This window comes from Ranitomeya variabilis, chromosome 3 (assembly GCF_051348905.1).
Source record: "Ranitomeya variabilis isolate aRanVar5 chromosome 3, aRanVar5.hap1, whole genome shotgun sequence".
Lineage (NCBI taxonomy): Eukaryota > Metazoa > Chordata > Amphibia > Anura > Dendrobatidae > Ranitomeya > Ranitomeya variabilis.
In genome coordinates, this window is record NC_135234.1 from 222,212,696 (window position 1) to 222,236,581 (window position 23,886).

The window sequence follows — 23,886 nt, forward strand, 5'->3', positions numbered from 1 at the left end:
TCTTTAATATCTTATCATTTTTGTTAAAGGGGTTAAATTTTGTTGAAAAAAAATAGTGTAAAAAATGTAAACATCTAGTGCATGTCTGCTTTTGCACCCCTGTTTTACCAGTCCAATTTGACAATACATGCCACTAGAGTTGAGCGACTTTTACTTTTTGGGGGTCGAGTCGGGTTTTGCGAAACCCGACTTTGTCAAAAGTCGAGTCGAGTGAAATCGGCCGATCTTCTTGAAAAGTCGGGGTCGTTGTTCGGCCGAAACACGAAACCCAATGCAAGTCAATGGGGAAGCATAGTCGGCAGTGAGTGGAGGCCAGGAAAACACCTACAGTGCCCATTTTAATGCCAAAAACATTAATTCTTGTTACTTAAGCTTGTCAATCTTAATTTACCTTACAATAATAGGTAGCCATTGAAAATTGGGGGGTCATTTGGCTAAAGTTGTGGGGGGTAGGGCTGGTTCAAGTTTTTAGTGGGCCCAGGAAACGTGGACTACGTCACGGCGGTGGAGCAGTTAGAGGTAAGTATTGCAACGTTGCAAGTGCTGTGATCCTGAGCAAGCAGGGGGTCCCACTCGTTCGCATTGGCACTGGCACAGGGCCCCTCACAGTATGGCGGTGTGTTTGCACGGCGGGGGTGCCTCCCACCGGCAGCGACACTTTTGCGTACTATGAGGGGCCCTGTGCCAGTGACATCGCCAACGAGTGGGCCCCCCCACCTGATGAAGGAACCTGCACTTTCACCTGCACCTTCCTCTTTGTCCCCGTGTAAGGTGGTATAGTATGCGGGAAGAGGAACCAGACTTTCAGCAGGGTCAGATTCAGGCTGTGTAGAGTGCAAGGGGAATGTAGTGGTCTGGGTCAATGTACCAGCGGGCTAATCTAGCAGTGGCTGGGCAATGGGCAGAATGAGGAGGAAACACAGATCTAGGCCCAAATAATAAAGTGGCCTAAATGCAGTTCAAAATTGGTAACAGGACTAACCAGGTGGCATTGCTTTGTTCAGTGGAGGACAACTGTAATGAGAGGCTGACACAGTGAGTAGGGCCAAATAAGTAACTAGGCTAAATGCAGTTCTAAATTGCTAACAGTAGGAAACAGGCGGCACTGCTTTGTTCAGTGGAGGAGAACACCAAGCAGCGGCAGACACCGTTACTAGGCCCCAACCCAAGTAGTAGGGCAACAAAAGTGTTACAGTTAAAAATGCTTAATGAGAGCCAGAAGGTTGAAGCTCAGACAAGGAAACCTGGAGGAGAACACCAAGGAGGAGGAGAACACCAAGGAGCGGCAGACACCGTTACTAGGCCCCAACCCAAGTAGTAGGGCAACTGCAGTGTTACAGTTAAAAATACTTAATGAGAGCCTGAATGTTGAAGCTCAGACAAGGAAACCTGGAGGAGAACACCAAGGAGGAGGAGCACACCAAGGAGCGGCAGAAACCGTTACTAAGCCCCAACCCAAGTAGTAGGGCAATTGTAGTGTTACATTTAAAAATACTTAATGAGAGCCTGAAGGTTGAAGCTCAGCTTTTTCAGTGGAGGACAGCGTGATTTAGTGGCGCAGACAGACAAAGGTAGTATGTGTTAACTAAAAAAATTGGCTCTATGCAGTTTTAAATTGGTTACAGGGGTACACAGGCAGCATTGGTGTGGTCAGTGGAGGACAATTGGAAGGAGGGACCGCAGACAGACTTCCTAGGCCTAAAATAATAAAATAGGCTCTATGCAGCTTAAATTTGGCAACAGGGGTGCACAGGCAGCATTGGTGTGGTCAGTGGAGGACAATTGGAAGGAGGGAATGCAGACAGAATTCCTAGGCCTAAATAATAAAATAGGCTCTATGCAGCTTAAATTTGGCAACAGGGGTACACAGGCAGCATTGGTGTGGTCAGTGGAGGACAATTGGAAGGAGGTATCGCAGACAGACTTCCTAAATCTAAAATAATAAAATAGGCTCTATGCAGCTTAAATTTGGCAACAGGGGTACACAGGCAGCATTGGTGTGGTCAGTGGAGGACAATTGGAAGGAGGGACCGCAGACAGACTTCCTAGGCCTAAAATAATAAAATAGGCTCTATGCAGCTTAAATTTGGCAACAGGGGTACACAGGAAGCATTGGTGTGGTCAGTGGAGGACAATTGGAAGGAGGGACCGCAGACAGACTTCCTAGGCCTAAAATAATAAAATAGGCTCTATGCAGCTTAAATTTGGCAACAGGGGTACACAGGCAACATTGGTGTGGTCAGTGGAGGACAATTGGAAGGAGGGACCGCAGACAGACTTCCTAGGCCTAAAATAATAAAATAGGCTCTATGCAGTTTTAAATTGGTCACATGGGTACACAAGCAGCATTGGTGTGGTCAGTGGAGGACAATTGGAAGGAGTGTCTGACACAGTAAGTACTCCCAAAAACAAACTAGATGTTAATGTCTCCCAACCCCCCCCCCAAAAAAAAAAAAATAAATAAAAAATGGTGGCATACTTAGGTACAGGGGTGTGATCCTATGCTGACTTTCAGACATTGTAATTTTGCGCAAAGTATTTACTGGTGTAAATGTAGGACAGGGCCCCTGACTATTTTAACTAGCATCATACATGTCAACAAATTGTTATTGTCTGTGCCAGGCATGGAAGGATTTCAGCGCTAGACTAAACAGTGGTGGAGCAGCGACAGATAATTTTGCAAGTGGTAGAGCACTGTTTTACCTTGGGGGGGACACTCTCTCCTGGCCGGCGGTACAAGCCCAGGGCCCCTTATGTTACAACGGTGTGTCTGACGTTGGGTGCATGCCACCACCACCAGAGACACTTCATTGTACTATGAGGGACCCAGTGCCAGTGCGGTCGACCAAAAGTGGGCACACCCACCTCTTCAGACAAACGGCACTCTGACGGGTGCTTTCCACAAGTGGCGAGACCACGGCCCCGTGGGGGGAGTTAGGGCATTTAGGGAGGTGTAAAGATGTCGTATGCTGGACAAACAGCAGCTGCAAATTACGATATTGGAACAGTCAGTAACACCAGTCCCAAAGCAAGACCTTTTTACAGGAAAGCTAGGTGTCAGCCAGGAAAAGTGGGGCAAAATAATTTGAAATCCATGAGTGGTTCATTTTAATGAAGGTTAGATCATCAACATTTTGGGTGGCCAGACGAGTCCTTTTAGCACACTAGCTGCTGGGCAAGCAAGCTCCTGCAATGCATATTCAGCCAATTCAGGCCAGGTGTCTATTTTGGATGCCCAGTAGTGTTGAGCATTCCGATACCTCATTGAGGAGTTTAGGGCCTGCGATGACGTCGCGGCCTGTGATTGGTCGCGTGAGCTGTCACATGAGCGGCACGCGACCAATCACAAGCCGCGACATCATCGAAGGTCCTAAACTGCTCATTCTTAGGAACGGAGGCTGCCGGTTACAATTGGTAAGGTCCAGGGGCCACCAGACAGGTGAGTATATCCATATTTTTTATTTTAATTCTTTATTTTTTACATGAATATGGATCCCAGGTCCTGAAGGAGAGTTTCCTCTCCTTCAGACCCTGGGAACCATCCAGGATACCTTCCGATACTTGAGTCCCATTGACTTGTATTGGTATCGGGTATCGGTATCGGCGATATCTGATATTTTTCGGGTATCGGCCGATACTATCCGATACCGATACTTTCAAGTATCGGAAGGTATCGCTCAACACTAATGCCCAGTAATCAAAGGGGAATGACGGTTGAGGGAGAACATCGGTAATGGAGGAAAAATAGTTAGTAACCATACTGGACAAATGTTGTCTCCTGTCACTTTGAATGGATGCTGCTGTACCTGTCGTGTCAGTGGTCATTGCGAAATCACTCCACAACCTGGTCTGAAAACCCCTCTGTCCTATGCCACTTCTGATCTGTGCACCTCTAATGCCTCTGCCCTGTTGCCCCTGCAGCTCGTGTGAGAACCATCACCGGCGCTGTGTGCTGGGAATGCCTGAATCAAACGGTCTACAAGAGTAGCTTGTTTGGTTGCCAATATCTGTTCGAGGTTCTCATGTGGCATGATATTTTGCAATTTGCCTTTATAGCAAGGATCAAGGAGGCAGGCCAACCAGTAATCGTCATCTGTCATCATTTTTATAATGTGTGGGTCCCTTTTGAGGATACGCAAGGCATAATCCACCATGTGGGCCAATGTTCCAGTTGTCAAGTCAGTGCATATGCTGGGTTGAGGAGCACTTTCTGGCAAATCAACGTCACTTGTCTCCCTCAAAAACCCTGAACCCGGCCTTGCACCGCCAGCAGTTTCTATTGCCCCCTGAGAAGCTTCCTCATCCAAAAAATAGTCATCCCCATCATCCTCCTCATCCTCCTCCTCTTCGCCCGCCATCTCGTCCTGTAGACTTCCCTGAGCAGACAATGGCTGACTGTCATTAAGGCTTCCCTCCTCCTCGGCTGCAGATGCCTGTTCCTTTATGTGCATCAAACTTTGCATCAGCAGACGCATTAGGGGGATGCTCATGCTTATTACGGCATTGTCTGCACTAACCAGCCGTGTGCATTCCACAAAACACTGAAGGACTTGACACAGGTCTTGGAGCTTCGACCACTGCACAACTAACAACTCCATGTCTGCCATCCAACTGCCTGCCCGTGTATGTGTATCCTCCCACAAATACATAACAGCACGCCTCTGTTCGCACAGTCTATGAAGCATGTGCAGTGTGGAGTTCCACCTTGTTGCAACGTCGATGATTAGGCAATGCTGGGAAAGGTTCAAAGACCGCTGATGGTTCTGCATAAGGCTGGAGTGTACGGGCGAACGGCGGATGTGAGAGCAAAGTCTGCGCACTTTCAGCAGCAGGTCGGGTAACCCCGGATAACTTTTCAGGAAGCACTGCACCACCAGGTTTAAGGTGTGAGCCAGGCAAGGAATGTGTTTCAGTTGTGAAAGGGCTATGGCAGCCATAAAATTGCTTCCGTTATCACTCACTACTTTGCCTGCCTCAAGATGTACAGTACCCAGCCATGACCGAGTTTCTTGCTGCAAGAACTCGGACAGAACTTCCGCGGTGTGTCTGTTGCCGCCCAAACACTTCATTGCCAATACAGCCTGCTGACGCTTGCCACTAGCTGTTCCATAATTGAACACCTCATGTGCAACAGTGGCAGCTGCTGATGGAGTGGTCGTGCGACTGCGGTCTGTGGACGAGCTCTCGCTTCTGCTGGAGGACGAGGAGGAGGAGGGGGGAAAAACCCTACAGCCAACTGTTTCCTAGACCGTGGGCTAGGCAGAACTGTCCCAATATTACTGTCCCCTGTGGACCCTGCATCCACCACATTAACCCAGTGTGCCGTGATGGAGATGTAACGCCCCTGGCCATGTCTACTGGTCCATGCATCTGTTGTCAGGTGCACCTTTCTACTCACAGATTGCCTGAGCTCATGGAAAATGCAGTCTTTTACATGCTGGTGGAGGGCTGGGATGGTTTTTCTCGAAAAGAAGTGTCAACTGGGTAGCTCGTAACGTGGTACAGCGTAGTCCATCAGGGCTTTGAAAGCTTCGGTTTCAACTAACCGGTAGGGCATCATCTCTAACGAGATTAGTCTAGCAATGTGGGCGTTCAAACCCTGTGTACGTGGATGTGAGGATGAGTACTTCCTTTTCCTAACGAGAGTCTTATGTAGGGTGAGCTGGACTGGAGAGCTGCATATGGTGGAACTAGCGAGGGTGCCGGTGGACATGGGTGACAGAGAAGGTTGGTGATGGTATTCTTGATGGTGCCCTACGTACAGTTTTTCCGACCACGAACCTGGTGATTTCCTGACTGCTTTGGCCTTGCGATGAAACCGCAACATTACCTGCAGGTGGTGTGGTAAATGGTGGGCTTACAGTGAGGGAAGGGATGTCGCCTTGCTGATTAGCTTCATTGTGAGAGGGTGCTACAACGTTAAGGGACGTTTGGTAGTTTGTGCAGGCTTGCAAGTGCATGGTGGTTAAATGTCTATGCATGCAACTTGTATTTAAATTCTTAACATTCTGACCTCTGCTGAAGGTCCTTGAGCATTTCTTACAGATGACTTTGCGCTGATCATTGGGATCTTGGTTAAAAAAATTCCAGACTGCACTCTTCCTATCGGATACCTTTTCAGGCATTGCACACTGAGCTACTTTAATCTGATGGCCACGCTGTCCTACAACTGGTTTTGGTTTTGCCACACGTTTTTGGCCAGATACGGGCCTGCCAGATGGAACCTGTTGCAATGTTGATGCCTGCTGCAGCTCCTCCTCCTCCGCTTTAGAGCTACTGCTGCCTGCACCCTGTTCCCCCAATGGTTGCCAATCGGGGTCAACAACTGGGTCATCTAGGACCTCCTCTTCTATGTTCTGTGCACCTTCCTCTGGGTCACAGTGCTATAGCGTTCGTGACGGGGCTCCATAGTCTCATCGGGGTCAGATTCTGGATCAGTACACTGCGAGGGCAATGTTCTGATCTGAGTCAAAGGAACAGCATAATAATCTGGCTGTGGCTGTGCATCTGTGCACTCCATGTCCGATTCATCTTGTAATGGGCATGGCCTGTTAACAATTTCCCTTTCTAACCCAGGCACAGTATGTGTAAAGAGCTCCATGGAGTAACCAGTTGTGTCGCCTGACGCATGCTTCACTGTTGTTCTGGGTGAAGGACACAAGGAAGCGACTTGTTCCTGACCGGGAGCATCCACTGACGATGCACTGCTCTGACATTTGGCACTTTCCGAGGAGGAGGTGAAAGAGCTAGAGGCAGAGTCAGCAATGAAAGCCAATACTTGTTCCTGCTGCTCCAGCTTCAAAAGCGGTTTTCCTTCTCCCAGAAAAGGGAGCCTTCCAGGCCTTGTGAAGCCAGACAATGACGCTGGCTCAACAACTCGAGACTTAGGGGCTATACTGCTTTTCTCACGACCACCTGATGCTCCATGACCACCACCACTACCATCATTACCAGCTGCCAATGACCGCCCACGGCCACGACCTCTTCCACCAGACTTCCTCATTCTTGGAAAAATGTTACCAAATTAACAACCGTTATGTGTTCCTGTAAAACCAGGTATAACGTGTGTGTGAACTTGTTGGGAATGTAAATCTCCCTTTTTTATGTGTGGGAGAATGCAGTGAAAAATGAGGCCCACTGTATTACACTAGACAGTTTGATTGGCAGAAAGAGGCTGGCAGATATGACACTAACAGGAGTGACGCAGATAAAAACACTGGCAATAGAAATGTCCCTCTTTGTGTGTGGGAGAATGCAGTGAAAAATCAGGCCCACTATATTACAGTAGACAGTTTGATTGGCAGAAAGAGGCTGGCAGATATGGCACTAACAGGAGTGACGCAGATGCACACACTGGCAATAGAAATGTCCCTCTTTATGTGTGGGAGAATGCAGTGAAAAATCAGGGCCACTGTATTACACAACAGCACAGTTTGATTGGCAGAAAGAGGCTGGCAGATATGGCACTAACAGGAGTGACGCAGATAAAAACACTGGCAATAGAAATGTCCCTCTTTATGTGTGGGAGAATGCAGGGAAAAATCAGGCCCCCTGTATTACACAATACACAGTTTGATTAGCAGAAAGAGGCTGGCAGATATGGCACTAGCCGGACTGACGCAGATGCACACACTGGCAATAGAAATGTCCCTCTTTTTTTGATAGGGGAGACAAGGGATTCAATCAGGCCCACTATATCATGGTATAGTTCCTGTGGCACAAAATGACTGACAGATACCACAGACAGCACTCGCACACATGCACAGGTTTGGCAAGATTATTCTCCCTTTATTTTAATTTTTTTGGGGGATATGTGAGACAAGTGATTTAAGGCTACTTTCACACTAGCGTTAACTGCATTCCGTCACAATGCGTCGTTTTGCCGAAAAAACGCATCCTGCAAAAGTGTTTGCAGGATGCGTTTTTTCGCCATTGATTAACATGAAGCGACGCATTGTGACGGATTGCCACACGTCGCACCCGTCGTGCGACGAATGCGTCGTGCAGTGGCGGACCGTCGGGAGCAAAAAACGCTACATGTAACCGAGCCCGACGCTAGTGTGAAAGAAGCCTAATCTGGCCCACTGTTACACAGTAGGTTTTCTGTGGCAGAAAAATAAAAATAAATGCCACACACAGGACTGGCACTAATGCAGATTTGCCAATCTTAATCTCCCACTTTTATTTTTTTTTCTGGGAGAATTGTGAAGAAATCAGGCCCACTGCTATACAGTAGGTTTTCTGGGGCAGAAAAAAAAGACAGAAGCCACACACAGGACTGGCACTAATGCAGATTTGCCAGTCTTAATCTCCCACTTTTTTTTTGTTTTATGGGAGAATTAGGAAGAAATCAGGCACACTGTTATACAGTAGGTTTTCTGTGCCAGAAAAAAAAGACAGATGCCACACACAGGACTGGCAATAATGCAGAATTGCCAGTCTTAATCTCCCACTTTTTTTTTTTTTATGGGAGAATTAGGAAGAAATCAGGCACACTGTTATACAGTAGGTTTTCTGTGGCAGAAAAAAAAGACAGAAGCCACACACAGGACTGGCACTAATGCAGATTTGCCAGTCTTAATCTCCCACTTTTTTTTTGTTTTATGGGAGAATTAGGAAGAAATCAGGCACACTGTTATACAGTAGGTTTTCTGTGGCAGAAAGTGGCTTGAAGAGATATAACAAAAAAAAAAGTACTACATTTACTATCTCCCTACAGTAATCTCAGAAAAGTGTGGCAGGCAGCAATAAAAAGGAGTGCTGCACACAAAAGTCAAAAGTGTGGACAAACAAACAAGATAGCTGTGCAGAAAGGAAGGCGCAACAGGATTTGTGCTTTGAAAAAAGCAGTTGCTTTGCACAGCGGCGTACACACAGCAACGCAGCTATCAGGGAGCCTTATAACCTACAGAGCTGATGAAGAGAAATCTAGCCTCCACTGTCCCTGCAAAGAAAAGGTGGTGTTGGACAGTGGAAATCGCTACAGCACAAGCGGTTTTGGGGTCAATTTACCCTGCCTAACGCTATCCCTGCTTCTGACGAAGCGATAGCATCCTCTCCCTACGCTCAGATCAGCAGCAGTAAGATGGCGGTCGGCGTGAACGCCCCTTTATAGCCCCTGTGACGCCGCAGAAAGCAAGCCAATCACTGCCATGCCCTTCTCTAAGATGGTGGGGACCAGGACCTATGTCATCACGCTGCCCACACTCTGTGTGCATCTTCATTGGCTGAAAAATGGCGTCATATGAAACGCGACTTTGGCGCGAAGATCGTGTACCGCATGGCCGATCCCACGCTGGGGTCGGGTATCATGAAACCCGACTTTGCCAAAAGTCGGCGACTTATGAAAATGACCGATCCGTTTCGCTCAACCCTACATGCCACATTAACAGTGATGCCACATAAAGCTTTCTATACTTGCACCTACGTACCTAGCATTTATTATTGCTTCCTTTTTGGCAAGGGTTAAAAAAATTGGTGTTGAAAATATTGTCAAAAGTTAATAAAAGTGTTGCACAAAATGCATGGTAAAAGAAAAAGTGGCAATGACAATGGATGGAGTACTGTAAAAGAAAAAAAAAATACCATGCCTATGAATGTGGGAGCCACTAGTAGCAGCAGAGGCACCAGTACCACCACTGACACCAGCCATACAGAGAGTAGCAATGCCAATTGAAGGTCACAATTGACTTCTTTTGTCTCCAGCAAGTATATTAATGGAGAAAAAGCAGAAGGTCTTGTGGAATACAAAAAGAGAAGGAATATAAACCAGCTCACCTGTGATGCATAAGCTGAGTTTCGGGAGCACGGACCTGCTGTGTCCAGGCGTGTAGAGTCCAAGAGAAGAAAATGTCCAGCTTCACCGATGTGTCATGATTAAGGGAGCCTAGTCTCCAGAAACGCGTTGAGATTCTTACCCATATGGTTTGTGCTGAAGTTTGTATCCTCTATGTTTAAGTTTGTGAATAAAGAAAACTTTTTTCATGAATTCGGTGAAGCTGGACATTATGGAATATATTCTTGTACTTTTGTCTCAGTCATAGCAGGATGATGCTACCTTTAATAGCAATAATACAAAAGTCGACACGTCCGTCATTTTTAAACAAATCGCTAAAAACCACACATAAACACAAGTCTACAGACATCTCAATCATTTTGGAATTAAGCAGCCTAGTTTACTTGTGGATTTTAATGATTCATTGAATCACTAAAGATTTATATTTTGCAAACAAGACCCAACTAGTTTCATGTTGTATTTGCTGCCATTGCTCTTGGTACCGGCAATAAAGTTCTGCGGTTGTAATGAGCTTTCATTATGTTTGTTATGATTTATCTTTAACAGTGACATCATTAGCTTGAGTCACTGTACTGCACACAATGGTCTACCTGCTCATAAATTACTAAGAGGACTAATTCTTGTATTGTTTTTAAATTTTAACCCCTTCCTGACATGTGCCACTCATATACTGCTCTGCGGGAGCAGTGTTCCTGCAAACAGCGGTATATGTATGGCAGCGCTATCGCACGGCCTCACGCTGATCGCTGCGGATATCGGGTGCGGGTGTCAGCTCTGTGTGAGAGCTGACACCCTGCAGCAACAGTCACGGTCGGGGTTGACATAGTGTTACGGTTGTGTCAGAGGCTGCAGACTGTTGCTCTGCCTCTGACTGCAGAAGGTCTCAGCAGTTTGCTTTTAAGACTTCTTCATGGGCCTTCTGATTCTAGGACCCAGTGGCAACCTTCCCCAGACTCTAGTTAACACACCTGAACTGGGGTGTTTATAACTTCCAGCTTGCTGCTTGAGGTTGCAGGTGATATTGGTATTTCCATTTCCCTGTTGAGGCATGGAGCTATAGCAGTCAGCTATCTTCCTCTCTAGTTTTTGGAGGATGTCCGGGTTTCTCTCTGTGTTTACTCAAGCTAAGTGTTTTCCTTGTTTGTTTATCCCATCTGTCTTTAATGGTAGTGGGGATTGATTAGCGCTAATCTTGTCTTTCCTGGTGCAGGGATTAGGTATCCTGCTTGACGATAGGTGCGGAAACTATGTAGGGATGATAGGTCATACAGGGTGATGGTAGATCTGCCTAGGGGTCTCCACTCCTCCCTTCCCTAGTATTTGGTTCCCTTTTCCTTATCCCATCATGTTACACTTAGCCTTTCCTACACGTTGTGTGACTCTTAGAGGAGCATCACGCTCACACTCAGGGACTGAGTTCACTGAGCGCTTCCATCAGGACCGACACAATGCGATCACGTTATTCTGATGGTCTCCATGGAGACCCCCAGCCACAAGATAGCCACGAGGTCCTTCAAGGTCCTGCAGGGAACGTGGCTTATAAGCACCTGCTGAGAGCAGGCGCTGACATGCCTCCTCCCTGCCTGTCAGATACTGATGTGATACTCTTCACTGACCAATGGTATAAAAGTCTGTGACACACCAGTGGTGTCAATATATTCACTACCCCACTGGATGAATTCATTGAGAGGTTTAGTTTGTAAAATGGGGTCACTTATGGGGATTTCTTCTGTGTTGGCTCCTCAGGGGCAGCAAAATCAGCACTATAATATGGCATTTCTTCCTTTCTGAGCTTTGCACTGTGCATTAAAAGTAATTTTTGATGACATATTGAGTATCGTTAAACTTAGTAGAAGTTGCACAAAAAATTTTGGGGTCCATTTTCTCCTGTTACCCTTGTGAAAATACAAAATTTGGAGCTAAAAAAGATTTTTGAGGGAAATGTTTTTTATTTTTATTTTCACGGCTTAATATTATAAACTTCTGTGAAGCACCTGGGGCTTCAACAAGTTCAATGCACACCTAGATTAATTTCCAATGGGTCTAGCTTCCAAAATTGTGTCACTTGTGGGGGATTTCCACTGTTTTAGCACATCAGGGGCTCTGCAAACACGACATGGCACCCACTAATTATGCCAGCAAATTTTGCATTCAAAAAGTCAAATGGCCCTCCTTCCCTTTCAAGCCCTGCCATGCACCTAAACAGTTATCTCTACATATTGGGTATCGGCTTACTCAGGAAAAATTGCTCACCAAATTTTATGCAGCAATTTCTTCTATTACCCATATGAAAATTCAAACTTTCCAGCTAAAAAAGATTTATCTGGGAAAAATGTGATTTTTTTTTTATTTCACGGCTCTACGTTATAAACTTCTGTGAAGCACCTGTGGGTTCAAGGTGCTCAATAAACATCTAAATAAGTTCTGTAAGGGGTCTCGTTTATAAAATGGTGTCACTTGTTGGTGGTTTCCACTATTTAGGCACATTAGGGGCTTTCCAAACACGACCTGGCATCCGCTAATTATTCCAGAAAATTTTACACTCAGAAAGTGAAATGGCACTCCCTCCCTTCCGAGCTCTGCTGTGTGCCCAAACAGTAGATTTAATCCACAAATAGGGTATCGGCATGCTCAGGAGAAATTGCACAACAAAATGTATGGTCCATTTTCTTCTATTACCCTTGCAAAAGTTAAAAAAATAGGTCTAAAGGAAAATTTTTGTGAAAGAAATGTAAATGTTTATTTTTTCCTTCCACATTACAAAAATTCCTGTGAAGCACCTGAAGGGTTAATAAACTTCTTGAATGTGGTTTTGAGTACCTTGAGGGGTGCCGTTTTTAGAATGACATCAATTTGGGGTATTTTCTGTCATATAAGCCCCTCAAAGTCACTTCAAATGTGCAGTGGTCCCTAAAAAAATGGTTTTGCAGATTTAGTTGTAAAAATTAGAAATCGCTGGTCAACTTTTAACCCTTATAACTTCCTAACAAAAAAATTATGTTTAAAAAATTGTTCTGATGTAAAGTAGACATGTGGAAAATGTTATTTATTAACTATTTTGTGTGATATGACTCTCATTTAAGGGTATAAAAATTAAAAGTTTGAAAATTGCAAAATTTTCAAAATTGTTGCCAAATTTCCATTTTTTCCACAAATAAACGCAAGTCATATCAAAGAAATTTTAGCATTATCATTAAATACAATAAGTCAGGAGAAAACATTCTCAGAATCAGTGGGATCCATTGAAGCATTCCAGAATTATGACTTCATAAAATGGCAGTGGTCAGAATTGTAAAAATTGTCCTGTTCATTATGTCATTAAGGTGAAAACAGGCTTCAGGCTGAAGGGGTTAAAACTAAGCATGAAAGCTTGTCACTGTACTGTGTCAGTAAATGGACTGTTGGTTTACTGACTTGCTATCCATTTATATGTTGAGGTTACTTGGACATTACATGGCTGTATTTGCGTTTGAAAGACTGAAAAGGGTTGGATACAGTCCTTAGAGTCCTTAGAGTATTATACACATCTTTTCAGTGCCATTGGAGTACCTGCAGTTTGCATCAAATTTATTCAGCATGATCATTATTTTTTATATTTATTGAACCTGACAAATTCGAATTTGAAATTATTCGAACATTTTTACTGACTCCGCAACCTAAACTACTTCTGCAATAATAGATGTTATTTTTGCATCTAAGCTTTCAACATGAATGGAAACAAGCACCCCATTCACTAAGACTATGCAGATTTGTTCTGTATAGCAGTGATCTGTAAAATACCAGATTTACCTTATATACTGTATCTATTTTTCTGACAAGCTTTCTTTGCAACCTAAGTGTGAAGAAAAAAAATATATATATGCACAGTATACAATAGTAACAACACCAGCATCCTAATTTCATGTTTCCTCCTACTTGGGCATAACTGTGTCCTTGCAGGAAAAAGTTTGACTTTTCTGCTTTTAAAAACTATCTCTGGCACAGCATGCATATCCACAACTGTTAGCAGGACGTTATTCTGTGCTTTGATCAGACTGTTTATCTAGCTAAGATGGACCAAAGGTTAATTGAAAAGCTGATGCATCCTCAGCCGCAGAGCCCCTTGTGAAGCGGAGAGTAATTGGAGGCACCCAAACACTGCTCTGTAGGACCTGACAATGTGACCCTAGGGAAGTAATCACATAATGTGCACTAGGATTCCTGTGCCTGTCCATGCCAGCAAACAATTAGTAGTGTAGGGGTGTTCTGTAATGCTTCATTAAATCACAGATAAAGAAAGCAAGGTCATCTATGAATTAAGAATGTGAACTTCTAACAGACACACAGACTAAACTAGGATATTTTGGTTATTTGATATATGGGCTATTGTGGCTCTTACGATAAAAAATAAGACAGCAGACACTGGGAAGTGCCATGACCAAATACAACACAAGGTCTCACAATGACAGGTTCTGCCATCATCATGATTGTCATTCTGTATTTATGTATATAAATAGTATTTATCACTAAGCCAAAGAATAATTTCTATTATTAGTATTACTGTCAGGGATCCCGGGTGTAACTACTGCCGGGAGGCTACTCACCGCAGTAAGAGAGTCCAGAGCAGAACGGCGGAGAACTCACCGGTTAGCAAACAGGACCTTAACCCTGTGACAGAGGGGGAGTAGCCAGGGGCGGAGCCAGGTGCCAGGGTGCAAAGGAGGCAAACAGCGCAGGAGAGTAGTCAAATGTGCCAAGGTTAATTACCGGGAGATAAGCGAGGTACTGGAGGGTGAGACAGAAGGATAGTCAGGTGGAAGCCGGAGATCAGGAAGCCAAGAGAATCAAACAGACCAGATCGAAAACAGAGAGCAAACAAACAACACAGTATGCTCACGCACACCAGGGGTCAGGCACTCAGACAGAACAAGAGTATAAAGGTACCTTCACACGAAGCGACGCTGCAGCGATAGCGACAACGATGCCGACCGCTGCAGCGTCGCTGTTTGATCACTGGGGAGCTGTCACACAGACCGCTCTCCAGCGACCAACGATGCCGAGGTCCCCGGGTAACCAGGGTAAACATCGGGTTGCTAAGCGCAGGGCCGCGCTTAGTAACCCGATGTTTACCCTGGTTACCAGCGTGAATGTAAAAAAAACAAACAGTACATGCTCACCTGCGCGTCCCCCAGCGTCTGCTTCCTGACACTGACTGAGCTCCGGCCCTAACAGCACAGCGGTGACGTCACCGCTGTGCTTTCACTTTCACTTTAGGGCCGGCGCTCAGTAAGTGTCAGGAAGCAGACGCTGGGGGACGCGCAGGTGAGCATGTACTGTTTGTTTTTTTTACATTTACGCTGGTAACCAGGGTAATCATCGGGTTACTAAGCGCGGCCCGGCGCTTGGTAACCCGATGTTTACCCTGGTTACCAGTGTAAAACATCGCTGGTATCGTTGCTTTTGCTTTCAAACACAACGATACACGGCGATCGGACGACCAAATAAAGTTCTGGACTTTATTCAGCGACCAGCGACATCACAGCAGGATCCTGATCGCTGCTGCGTGTCAAACTAAACGATATCGCTAGCGAGGACGCTGCAACGTCACGGATCGCTAGCGATATCGTTACAAAGTCGTTTCGTGTGAAGGTACCTTAACTGACAGAGAATCCTAGTCCAGAGTGGGTATAAATATCCCTCCCAGATCCAGACCTGAGAGGGCAGGACATTAACCCTGTCCAAACCATGACAGTAACAGGGGGCTACTGGACCCCCAGGCTTTTCTGGATATCTGGCAAGGAAGGCTCATACCAGATGATCAGCGTGCACTGAACTGCCCGGGACCCATGACCGATCCTCAAGGGAATACCCTTTCCAATGTATCAGATACTGGAGCTTCCGGCACACCAACCAACAGTCAATGATGCGCCCCACCTTGTACTCCAGCTGTCCCTCTACCAATACTGGCAGAGTATCGGATGAGGAATCTTCCCTAACCATCCCCACTGGCTTTAACAGGGACCTGTGGAAGACATCAGATATTTTGAAGGAGGTGGGCAGCTGTAGTCTGTAGGCCACCGGATTGACCGCCTCCACAATTCTGTATGGACCAATAAACTTGGGGCCCAGCTTCATATTTTAGAATCATATACCATAGAGGGCCACCAGAAACCCCTAGCAACTGCCCCCGCATAGCTGCAGTCCCAGGATGGGCACATAACACAGAATCGTGAAACTCCTGAGGAGTCTGAGATGGAACTGTTCCAGTACAAACAATTTACCTGGAGGTTTACTATCAGGAGCCCAGGTTTGGGCCTCCAAAATTTCTCTCTGCAAATCGGATGAGATTTCAGCCACCACTACGCCTGGCTGAAGAATGGAGAATGGGGGTTCTGGAGGGGACACAGAATCAAAGCTTTGGGATAAAGCATCAGCCTTAATATTTTTAGATTCTGGGCGGAATGTGATGGTAAATTGAAATCTAGAAAAAAAAACACCCACCGAGCCTGTCTGGGGGTCAGTCTCGTGGCAGACTCGATATACACCAAACTTTTATGATCAGTGATAACTGTAATGGGGTTGACAGCCCCCTCCAGGAAGTGCCTCCGTTCTTCAGAAGCCAACTTAACTGCCAACAATTCCCTATTGTCGACATCATAATTTCTCTCGGCCGGAGAGAATTTTTTAGAAAAGAAGGCACATAGCATCAGATTAGTGAATGTGGAAGGATCATGAGACAAAACTGCTCCCACCCCCACATCAGAAGTATTAACCTCCACAATAAAGGGTCTTGACGGATCCGGTTGTACCAACACAGAAGCTGAAGTAAAACTTTTTTTAGTGTCAGGAAATAATTTTTTGCAGCCACCGACCAATTTTTCAAATCAGCCCCTTGATGGTGAGGTCCATCAAATGCTTTACCATCTGTGAAAACCCCTTAATGAACTTCTTATGGAAGTTAGCAAAGCCCAAAAATCGCTGCAACCCCTTCAAGTCATGAGGCTGCACCCAATCCGTAATGGCCCAACCTTTTCAGGATCCATGAAGAATCCCTACCCTGACTGTTATGACCCCAATGGCAGAGGGTCTCAAAAGTACATACCAAGTCTGCAAACACAAAAAAACCAGCTCATAGGGCAGTGGTAACTGGGCTGACCATATATCTAATCCTAGCACCACAAATAGCAGCAGCCGGGGAACGTGCCTACATTGGTTCTAGACGTCTCGCGCCAGCCGGAGAACTAACTAACCCTAGAAGGGAAAAGATAGACCTTTCTTGCCTCCAGAGAAAAGACCCCAAAAGTTGGATACAAGCCCCCAACAAATAATAACTGTGAGGTAAGGAGAAAAGACAAACGTAAGAATGAACTAGATATTTAGCAAAGAGAGGCCCACTGACTAATAGCAGAATATAGTAAGATGACTTATATGGTCAGCAAAAACCCTATCAAAATTTCCACGCTGGATATTCAAGAACCCCCGAACCGTCTAACGGCCCGGGGGGAGAACACCAGCCCCCTAGAGCTTCCAGCAAAATCAGGAATCACATTTAGTACAAGCTGGACAAAAAATAAGAGCAAAGCAAAAAAACAAAAAACAAGGGAGCAGGACTTAGCTTAATTTTGCAAGATCCAAGACCAGCAGACAGGAGCAAACAGAAAGGAACTGATTACAACGATGCCAGGCACTGGATTGAGAAACCAGGAAGATTAAATAGCAACACCCCTGGACTAACGACCCAGGTGGGTGCCAAACTGAGGAAAGACAATCCCAGAGTCATATCACTAGTGACCACAAGAGGGAGCCAAAAAAGTCTAATTCACAACAGTACCCCCCCTTTAAGGAGGGGTCACCGAACCCTCACCAAGACCACCAGGGTGATCAGGATGAGCAGCGTGAAAGGCACGAACTAAATCGGCCGCATGCACATCAGAGGCAACCACCCAGGAATTATCTTCCTGACCATAGCCCTTCCACTTGACCAGATACTGAAGCCTCCGCCTGGAGAGACGAGAATCCAAGATCTTCTCCACCACGTACTCCAACTCGCCCTCAACCAACACCGGAGCAGGAGGCTCAACAGAAGGAACCACAGGTACAACGTACCGCCGCAACAAAGACTTATGGAACACGTTGTGAATGGCAAACGACACCGGAAGATCCAAGCGAAAGGACACAGGATTAAGGATTTCCAATATCTTATAAGGACCGATGAAGCAAGGCTTAAATTTAGGAGAGGAGACCTTCATAGGAACAAATCGAGAAGACAGCCATACCAAATCCCCAACACGAAGTCGGGGACCCACACCGCGGCGGCGGTTGGCAAAACGCTGAGCCTTCTCCTGTGACAACTTCAAGTTGTCCACCACATGATTCCAGATCTGCTGCAACCTATCCACCACGGAATCTACCCCAGGACAGTCAGAAGGCTCCACATGTCCCGAGGAAAAACGAGGATGGAAACCAGAATTGCAAAAAAATGGCGAAACCAAAGTAGCGGAACTAGCCCGATTATTAAGGGCAAACTCAGCCAACGGCAAGAAGGTCACCCAATCATCCTGATCTGCAGAAACAAAACACCTCAAATAAGCCTCCAGAGTCTGATTAGTTCGCTCCGTTTGTCCATTAGTCTGAGGATGAAAGGCAGACGAAAACGACAAATCAATGCCCATCTTAGCACAAAAGGATCGCCAGAACCTGGAAACAAACTGGGATCCTCTGTCAGACACAATATTCTCAGGAATGCCGTGTAAACGAACCACATTCTGAAAGAACAAAGGAACCAGATCGGAAGAGGAAGGCAGCTTAGGCAAAGATACCAAATGGACCATCTTGGAAAAGCGATCACATACCACCCAGATGGCAGACATGCCCTGAGACACCGGAAGATCTGAAATGAAATCCATGGAAATGTGTGTCCAAGGCCTCTTCGGGACAGGCAAGGGCAAGAGCAACCCGCTGGCACGAGAACAGCAAGGCTTAGCTCGAGCACAAGTCCCACAGGACTGCACAAATGACCGCACATCCCGTGACAAGGAAGGACACCAAAAGGACCTAGCCACCAGATCTCTGGTGCGAAAAATTCCCAGATGCCCTGCCAACACCGAGAAATGAACCTCGGAAATGACTCTGCTGGTCCACTTATCAGGAACAAACAGTCTGTCAGGTGGACAAGAGTCAGGTCTACCAGCCTGAAATCTCTGCAACACACGTCGCAAATCCGGAGAAATGGCTGACAGGATAACTCCCTCTTTGAGAATACCAACTGGTTCTGCGACTCCAGGAGAGTCAGGCACAAAGCTCCTTGAAAGAGCATCAGCCTTCACATTCTTTGAACCTGGTAAATACGAGACCACAAAATCAAAACGGGAGAAAAACAATGACCAGCGGGCCTGTCTAGGATTCAGGCGTTTAGCAGACTCGAGATACATCAGATTTTTGTGATCAGTCAAGACCACCACACGATGCTTAGCACCCTCGAGCCAATGACGCCACTCCTCAAATGCCCACTTCATGGCTAACAACTCCCGATTGCCAACATCATAATTCCGCTCAGCAGGCGAAAACTTCCTAGAGAAAAAAGCACATGGTCTCATTACAGAGCAACCAGGGCCTCTCTGCGACAAAACGGCCCCTGCCCCAATCTCAGAAGCATCCACTTCAACCTGAAAGGGAAGTGAGACATCAGGCTGGCACAAAACAGGCGCTGAAGTAAACCGGCGCTTCAACTCTTGAAAGGCTTCCACGGCTGCAGGAGCCCAGTTAGCAACATCAGAACCTTTCTTGGTCATATCCGTCAAAGGTTTAACAACGCTAGAAAAATTAGCGATAAAACGACGGTAGAAGTTAGCAAAACCCAAGAACTTCTGAAGACTCTTAACTGACGTGGGTTGAGTCCAATCATGAATAGCTCGGACCTTGACTGGGTCCATCTCCACCGCAGAAGGGGAAAAAATAAAACCCAAAAAGGAACCTTCTGTACTCCAAAGAGACACTTTGAGCCCTTAACAAACAAAGCATTCTCACGCAAAACCTGAAACACCATCCTGACCTGCTCTACATGCGAGTCCCAATCATCAGAAAAAAACAGAATATCATCCAGATAAACAATCATAAATTTATCCAGATACTTCCGGAAAATATCATGCATAAAGGACTGAAACACTGAAGGAGCATTAGAGAGCCCGAAAGGCATCACCAAGTACTCAAAATGACCTTCGGGCGTATTAAATGCAGTTTTCCATTCATCTCCTTGCTTAATGCGCACAAGGTTGTACGCACCACGATGATCTATCTTGGTGAACCACTTGGCACCTTTAATCCGGGCAAACAAGTCCGACAACAGAGGCAAAGGATACTGAAATTTAACAGTGATTTTATTCAGAAGCCGATAGTCAATACAAGGTCTCAAAGATCCGTCCTTCTTGGCCACAAAAAAGAATCCTGCACCAAGAGGGGAAGAGGATGGACGGATATGCCCCTTCTCCAGAGATTCCTTAATATACGAACGCATTGCGGTATGCTCAGGTACAGACAGATTAAATAATCTTCCCTTAGGAAATTTACTACCTGGAATCAAATCTATAGCGCAGTCACAGTCCCTATGAGGAGGAAGAGCACTGGACCTGGACTCGCTGAATACATCCAGGTAATCAGACAAATACTCAGGAACTTCCAAAGGAGTAGAGGAAGCAATAGACACCGGTGGGGAATCACCATGAATTCCCTGACAGCCCCAACTTGACACAGACATTGCCTTCCAATCCAAGACTGGATTATGGGTCTGTAACCATGGCAGACCCCAAACGACCAAATCATGCATTTTATGCAGAACAAGAAAATGAATCACCTCCCGATGTTCAGGAGTCATGCACATGGTTACCTGTGTCCAAAACTGCGGTTTATTTTCCGCCAATGGCGTAGCATCAATAACTCTAAGAGGGATAGGATTTACCAATGGCTCAAGAACAAAACCACAGGACAATGAGCAAATTAAAGTCACAGACAAAATAAATTTAGGTTGCAAATTACCAATGGCGACAGGACTAACAACCCTAGTTAGGCGTTTAGAGCATGCTGATATAACATGTGTAGAATCACCACAGTAAAAACACAACCCATTCTGACGTGTATGATTTTTCCGTTCATTTCTAGTCTGAATTCTACCACATTGCATTAAATCAGGTGTTTGTTCAGACAACACCACCAGAGGATTCGCGGCTTTGCGCTCCCGCAAACGCCGGTCAATTTGAATAGCCAGCGCCATGGAATCATTCAGACCTGTAGGAATGGAGAAACCCACCATCACATTCTTAATGGCTTCAGAAAGGCCATTTCTGAAATTTGCGGCCAGAGCACACTCATTCCACTGAGTAAGCACGGACCATTTCCGAAATTTTTGGCAATACACTTCAGCTTCATCCTGACCCTGAGAAATAGCCAGCAAGGCTTTTTCTGCCTGAATTTCAAGATTGGGTTCCTCGTAAAGCAATCCGAGCGCCAGAAAAAACGCATCAATATTTGCCAATGCCGGATCTCCTGGCGCTAGCGAGAAGGCCCAATCCTGAGGGTCGCCCCGTAAGAAAGAGATAACAATTTTTACTTGAGCTGAGTCTCCAGATGAACGGGGTCTCAGAGATAGAAACAATTTACAATTATTCCTGAAATTCCTCAACTTAAATCGGTCTTCAGAGAACAGTTCAGGAATAGGTATTTTAGGTTCAGACATTGGACTACTGGTAACAAAATCTTGTATGCCCTGCACACGAGCAGCAAGCTAATCCACACTTGTAATCAAAGTCTGGACATTCATGTCTGCAGCAAGCACAAGCCACTCAGAGGTAAAGGGGAGGAAAAAAGAGAGGAAAGAAAAAAAAAAAAACTCAGACTTTCCTTTCTTGTAATCCCACTTCTGCAATGCATTAAACATTCAACCTTGGCCTGGCATACTGTTATGACCCCAATGGCAGAGGGTCTCAAAAGTACATACCAAGTCTGCAAACACAAAAAAACAGCTCATAGGGCAGTGGTAACTGGGCTGACCATATATCTAATCCTAGCACCACAAATAGCAGCAGCCGGGGAACGTGCCTACGTTGGTTCTAGACGTCTCGCGCCAGCCGGAGAACTAACTAACCCTAGAAGGGAAAAGATAGACCTTTCTTGCCTCCAGAGAAAAGACCCCAAAAGTTGGATACAAGCCCCCAACAAATAATAACTGTGAGGTAAGGAGAAAAGACAAATGTAAGAATGAACTAGATATTTAGCAAAGAGAGGCCCACTGACTAATAGCAGAATATAGTAAGATGACTTATATGGTCAGCAAAAACCCTATCAAAATTTCCACGCTGGATATTCAAGAACCCCCGAACCGTCTAACGGCCCAGGGGGAGAACACCAGCCCCCTAGAGCTTCCAGCAAAATCAGGAATCACATTTAGTACAAGCTGGACAAAAAATAAGAGCAAAGCAAAAAAACAAAAAACAAGGGAGCAGGACTTAGCTTAATTTTGCAAGATCCAAGACCAGCAGACAGGAGCAAACAGAAAGGAACTGATTACAACGATGCCAGGCACTGGACTGAGAAACCAGGAAGATTAAATAGCAACACCCCTGGACTAACGACCCAGGTGGGTGCCAAACTGAGGAAAGACAATCCCAGAGTCATATCACTAGTGACCACAAGAGGGAGCCAAAAAAGTCTAATTCACAACACCTGACACAATTAAACCCAGAAAAGATAGTTCTTGCACAAAAAATGAAAATTTTTCCAGTTTAGCATATACATGATTCTCCTTGAGTCTCCTAAGTACCATATGCAGATGGTGTAAGTGGCTTTGACTGTCCACTGAGTACACTAAAAGATCAGCCAGGTAGATGACCACATAACACCCAATTATGTCAGAGAAAATAACATTAATGAAATTTTGAAAAACAGCAAGAGCGTTAGTTAGACCAAAGGGCATAACTAAGTTTTCAAACAGCCCCTCAGTCATCAGGAACTCTTTTTTTCATTCATCCAATTCCCAGACCCTTATAAGCCCCTAATAGATCAAGCTTAGAGAACCATTTGGCCCCCGTGAGTTGGTTGCATAAATCGGGGATCAGTGGAAGAGGGTACATGTTTTTTACCGTAATTTTGTTCAGTTCCCGAAAGTCGAGGCATGGCCGCAAACCACCATCTTTCTTTTTTTACAAAAAAGAACCATGCTGCCACAGGTGAAACAGAAGGCCGAATATGCCCCTCGCGGAGACTGTCTGCTATGTGCTCCTTCAAGGCTTCATGCTCTGGCCCGGGCAAAATAAACAAGCGAGCTTTGGGTAACTTGGCTCCCGGGACTAAATCAATGGCACAATCGAAAGGTCTATGTGGTGGAAGCGCCTCAGCCTCGCTTTCGGAAAACACGTCTTCAAAGTCCTTCAGGTATTCCGGAATACCCTCCAGACCGACAGATGACACAGATACAGATTTTACAGGGGTGACAAGAGGTGCCAGGATACAACATATACCGTTATCCTTACATCTCCACTGAGTGATCTCCCCCGTCACCCAATCAAGGATAGGATTATGGCGTTGAAGCCAAGGCATCCCTTGAACCTGTCCAGCAGACAAATTATCTAGAGCAAAACATCTTAATTTTTCCACATGAGTAGAACCCACTTTCAGAGAAAAAACTTCAGACATGAAACAAATTCTGTCCCTGGTGAGAGGAGACGAGTCAATAGCCACAATTTTAACAGGATCCTTAAGTCTGATTGTCCCTATCTTATTAAGAGTCACCACCCAGGCATCAATCAGGTTAATCGTGGAACCTCAGTCAACAAAGGTGGTGGTCATGACAGGACCACCAGCAAGTTCCAATTCCACCTGAAGCAAAATTTTAGCATGTGACGAAAAATGTACCTGGTAGTCTGGGTAACCTCCTCAATCGTTACCCAGACTTAGGCATTTCCCGACGGCTTAGCAGAAGAAGGAAAAGAGGGTCAGTCCCTTTTCCAATGTCCAGAGGCTCCGCAGTAAAAGCATAGTTGGTTGTCTCTGCGGTGTTTTTTCTCTCTTTCCATTATCGAGATAGCCCCAACCTCCATGGGCTCAGGGATGGATGCAGTGTC